A 6032-nucleotide genomic window follows, 5' to 3' on the forward strand; every position below is an offset into this window, starting at 1 on the left:
TGAATATATGTTCCTTCTCATCAATACGTCTCAACACATATGAATTTAATGATTATAGATAATAACTTATAGATTGCGTCTTGACTGTGTATCGATTACTCTAGTGGATGTCCGATTTTAGGCTGAGATGTACGCTAAGAATTTATAGTACCGGTAAACAAGACGCCATAGTTTGAAAGCGAAAAAGTCTTGGATGAGCTATGAATTTGACACCCGATCAGGCTTCAACAACAACAACAACAACAAAAAACAAAACAAAACAAAAAAAAACAACGATGTTTAACTGCAAGTGCGGGATAACGTTCACCCCAGAGGTGTTTGGGTTTGTGGGCGTTATGTCGTGGAAATCAGGCAGGATGTGTAGGGACATGTATGACTGAGAGGTACGTGTGCATAGTTTCGAATGTCACCGGATTCCTCGCGTATATTTCAGCCTGAAATCGGAACGAGTCAATGTCTGCACGACAATCCAATATGGCAACTGCTCCTTTACTCTATTAATATATACTAGGTGCGTGTAGATCTATGGTCTATGTTTAACCTACAGTGCGATATCGGTTTCTCTTTTTCCTCCCCGAACTTCAGCTGTCCGCGCACATCACCTATGTCTTCTGGAAAACGGAGTCGCTGCTTCCATGGCCAGAAGTGGTCGATGTAGTTGCCGTGGCATTGTGATCTGTGTTGTCTATGACAGCCACAGAAGAAGATGAGTGAAGAGCTCAAGTCACGCTGTCGGCTGTAGTACGGTTGCGACTGACGCTCCTGTCTTTCACGCAATTAACGAAATTTGGATTGCTCTGGATCAAGCCAGACTTGATGATGAAGGTCGCATTTAAGAAACATTTATGATGAACAAGGCCCATTATCTTAGCTCACACATAAATGTCTGATTGTCTGAGCGATCTTCTATTATTTTCAGTGTACCCCGTGCACAAGCGAGATGCATCGCATTACACCTCGCTGCCAATAGCAATTCATTCGATACTTCGTGGTACTTGCACGGAAATTACCGATGTTTTGCGAATGGAAATCTATGGAAGTGAGATAACTCTTTTTTCCATGTGGCGTCTGCAAAATCGAGCGATGGCTACGAAAACATTTGACTCTCTTTCCAATAAATACATTTTGACAAAACGTTCAAATGTAGTCCCTGTGAATATTAAGAAGGGGAATTACATCTCAGCGACTTTACTAAGACAATACCTGCGGAGAAAACAGCAAGATGCAAGATTCGAATGGTATGATGCACACAGGTTGACTGAAGTGTACGATCCATGCTTCAAACAGTTCAAATTAACATTGAGGAGTTCGGTAAGATAAATACGTTGTTCACTTGTCCGTCGGGGACGCATAAGCAAAGATCGAGGTTACCCCAACCCATGGCCCCGATGGACCGGTGACCAACTAATAATAACACCCAGGTCATGGTATTATGTTCAATAACACAAAACTTGAGACAGCTAGAAAAAGAAGAGCAGAGACTGTCCAGCCTGCAGAATGCCACCCAAGCTGCGTAGAATCAGCCTTGAATGTCGGGCGTGTTTCATATCTAACAAAGAAGATGCATTGTCTGACTTCAGACAATTCATAATATTATTGAACCCCAACAGCGGAATTAATAAATGTGCCCAAACTTTAAATGATTGAAAACCTGCTGCAAGATTCAGCGTTTGAGATGCTACTGCGCTGAAGTTAAAATGCTATTGACTTGGGGAAGACGCACAACGCTTTGGAATATTTAATGACAGTATATTTCATTGAAATATGGAAGTGTTACAGACTAACTGACCACGTTTCACAATCATCATTCGGCCAAGGGTCACACTGATTACGAACTATCCTGCATGTATCGGGAGCTAGAGAAAAGCTAATCGAATTCTGTATGAATTCTGAACTTCACACATGAAAACCAGCATCCGCAGTAGACACCTTGTCGTCAGTCGAGTTATGCCATAGGATTAAGATACAGCAACGGAACTTCACAACAACAACGAGTTACGAGCAAATACTACAATTTTTAGTGACTATTGCAGAAAGTACAATGTATAGATTGCATGATGGGTATCGAGTACCCTGACTATTACACTGGGTTATGAACACAACGCTGTTGGTGCTGCATGAACGCCCAATGAGTTGATATGTAGTATACCGACCTATAGTATTACGTTGTGATTAATGCGAAACGAATTTACATGCAATGTTTATTTACTTTGAAAATATTTCCTGGTGTTCCCCGCCGTGATATTGGTGGGATATAGCTAAAAGCGGCGTAAAACGAAACTCACTCTCTCACTTACTTTAAAAACTGATTGGTAACTATAATTGTAACCCATACTATTATCGAATGATAATGTAAAAACCATCCTGTGAATGTCATGTAATAAACACCTTGTTTATTTTACTCAGGTCTTGTGTTGTGTGTGGGCTGGTTTTGTGATAACTCTTGCCAAGCGAGCTAATTCGCCAAACTCGGGATTTAAGAATACCATTTTGCTAGCTTAACAAACCTGTACAATAGAGAGAGAAGACGTGCCTCTGAGCCAACGAGCGCCTTGAACAGGAACTTGCACCCGAAGAGGATGCCTACTCACACGTCTTCTGAGAGCTTGTCGCGTGTTGACCACCTTCCGACGTGCAGCCTGCAGACTTAGGTCCAGTGCCTGGAACAGTTGGGTTTTGATGCACCTGCTGTAAACTCCACTAGATTGAAACAAAAACACTGCTGTCACAGATATCTGAGTTGGAAGCTCACAAACAGGTAAGCGTCTCGATCAAGGCACCTCAATTTCGCTGAATCACTAGCCTGGCACCTTAGACAACTCGTCCACCACGCCTGTCTTTACAGCAGTCGTACTAGAAGTTGTACTTTCCTTCATAGTGCATATGACACTTACATATTAATATACAGGTTCTAGTACGTTTGTTAAGTTGAGCGGGTGTGTGCTGGATATTAGGTGCCTGGCTGCGAGGTTGTGAGTTCGAATCCCGGATGGGACAAAGGTTAACGTTGTAGAGGGTTTCGGGTGATCCTGGTAGAGTCAGGCTGGTAAGGTTCATCGTCAGCTAAGGGTCCTTGCCACCTCTACACGCAGCCCAAGAAACGCATATTATTATATGTCATGTACATTACATGCAGCCTGGCCACGGGTTGTAGGCCTACATTCCTCACGAATACAGATTTACCTAAGGTTATGTGTCGGATAATACTTTCTGCAAATATAGATTCCTGTGTATTTTGGTGATAAGTCCCGTCCGAGATTACAACCCATGTTCTATGACTGAGGCCCCTAGTCACGAGAGCCAAAAAGGACGAAACGTTTCAGCCACCTTGGTTTCCACCGAAACAGACAACTGGTAGTGTAGATCACGTGCTTGTGTACCCCTCTGTCATGTTTGTGCCTTTGTTTTGTATTTCATGCTGCACATAACGATATTACAGCTATATAGATCTGTAACTAATCGAGTCTGAACGACACGTGTCAAGTATGCCTGACCACCCGACCCCGTTAGTTGCCCTTTACGACATTCATGGATTACTGAGTTCAACCGAGACTGACCCGTGAAGATCCCGGGATAGAGTAGGCCTTCAGCAACCCATGCTTGCCATAAAAGGCGACTCAGCTTGTCGTAAGAGGCGACTAACGGGATCGAGTGGTCAGGCTCGTTGAGTTGGTTGACAAATGTCATCGGTTCCCAATTGCGCAGATCGATGCTCATGTTGTTGATCACTGGATTGTCTGGTCCAGACTCGATTATTTTACAGACCACCGCCATATAGCTGGAATATTGCTGAGTGCGGCGTAAACCTAAACTCACTCACTCACTCACTCAACCGAGACTGGATGGAGATTCACGCAGATGAACGCATGGTCAAGTGTTCGAAACACAGCAGTGGTTAAGATAAGGTAATGGCTGGCGATTGTTTAGAGAATATTAAAGAAAGAACAGTTCTTTAGAGATACTAATGTCTTGTTCTTGAGAGATAACACCCAGATCGTTTTACCATACATACTTTTACCTATAAAGATCCAGGTTAAAGTTGGTCTTGAGCAACCTACGCTTGCGTTAAAGCGGGATCGGGTGGTCATAGTCGCTGACTTGGCTGAAATCGATGTTCATGCTGTTGGTCACTGGATTATCTGGTCCAGACTCGAGTATTTACAATACGCCACACATTCCTGGAATATTGCTGAGTGCTGCCATAAATAACACCATCCAACCATACATACTTTCACACACCATACGGTTTTACGGCTTTGCTTGTTTAAATGAAATCACCACCTAATGAGAGAAATCAGTAACAGCGAGACTAATGACTTGGGCTGAAAGATGGAAACAATTACTTCGATGACCTCTTATCACAAAGATGCATGTTACATGCAGCCCCGACTCCTAGCGAGTCAGATCCTAATTATATACAATTGTAATTACGTAATGCGGCACGTGAAACGTCAGCATCTCCATAACTATAGGTCACAAGCGTCATAATATTCACGCGAAAACACGCTAGCAAACCGACACCTGGCGTCAGGCAGTATAACTACCACAATTACAGTGTTTGTGATGGAGGAAGGAGGCAGGTTCATGTATGATAATACTTTATCTGAACATAAATATTCAAAATAATAAAAAAAAATAGAAATATCAACATGATAATAAGCAATTAAACGTCAGCACCAGAAAATAATTAACCAGTCTCGTTTTATAGAAAATGACTCAAGGGGGGCTTGGCAGCTAATGGTGTTATAGATGGCTAATGACATTTGTTTTTCGTCCCCATGAGTTATAAGGAACAACAATTAGTGCCGCCCTTTAAATATTGTTTCCGGAGTGAGAGACCCATGTAGCTTACACTGGTCTTCTTGGATCTTTGTACTTTGGCTTTTAAAAACTGGGTTGGTGTTTTATATACTTTTGAATTTTGTTAGGTTTTAGATGATTTCGTTTTTCATATGTGGTATTATTTGAATCGCGTCTGTGCACAGACACAGACAAACACTGTCGTGGACATAGCCACGGGATTGTGTGAATGGGGAACTATTCTTGTAATACATTGTGTACTACGGGATCATTTGTTAAACGTGGGTCAGAAAGGGCCTCTTGTAACACATGAAGGAAAGAAGACGTCTTGTAAAGCATGGGGTAAGAGAAAAACTATTGTAGCACATGGGGCAGACGAGGACCTATTGTCGCACATGGGGTAGACGAGGACCAAGTGTTACACATGGGGTAGACGAGGACCTATTGTTACATATGGGGTAGACGAGGACCTATTGTTACACATGGGGTAGACCAGGACCTATTGTTACACATGGGGTAGACGAGGACCTATTGTTACGCATGGGGTAGACGAGGACCTATTGTTACACATGGGGTAGACGAGGGCCTATTGTTACGCATGGGGTAGACGAGGACCTATTGTTACACATGGGGTAGACCAGGACCTATTGTTACGCATGGGGTAGACGAGGACCTATTGTTACACATGGGGTAGACGAGGGCCTATTGTTACGCATGGGGTAGACCAGGACCTATTGTTACACATGGGGTAGACGAGGGCCTATTGTTACACATGGGGTAGACGAGGGCCTATTGTTACGCATGGGGTAGACGAGGACCTAGTGTTACACATGGTGTAGACGAGGACCTATTGTCACACATGGGGTAAGAAAGGACCCGCTGTAACGCGGATAGAAGAGAACCTTTCGTAACACATTGGTAGGATAGAGCCCATCGTAATACATGTGGTAGAAGAGGACCAATTGTAACACATGTGAGTGGGTGAGTTAATATTTAACGTCACATCGGCAATATTTCAGCCATATCGTGACGGGAACAAACCACTGAAAAGGAATATATGTGTGTTATAAAACCTGTCGACAAAGGACAGTAAAACAACTACAGTATCACAATTTGAATTAAAACTAGCTTGGAAAGTTAAAACTAATATCAATATTCAGACAATGCAATATAAAAACAGGCTATAGATCGCCAGCAACAGAAGGTAGATCACCATACTAGGGACCATGGGG

The sequence above is a fragment of the Haliotis asinina genome, chromosome 4, assembly GCF_037392515.1.
Source record: "Haliotis asinina isolate JCU_RB_2024 chromosome 4, JCU_Hal_asi_v2, whole genome shotgun sequence".
Classification (NCBI taxonomy): domain Eukaryota; kingdom Metazoa; phylum Mollusca; class Gastropoda; order Lepetellida; family Haliotidae; genus Haliotis; species Haliotis asinina.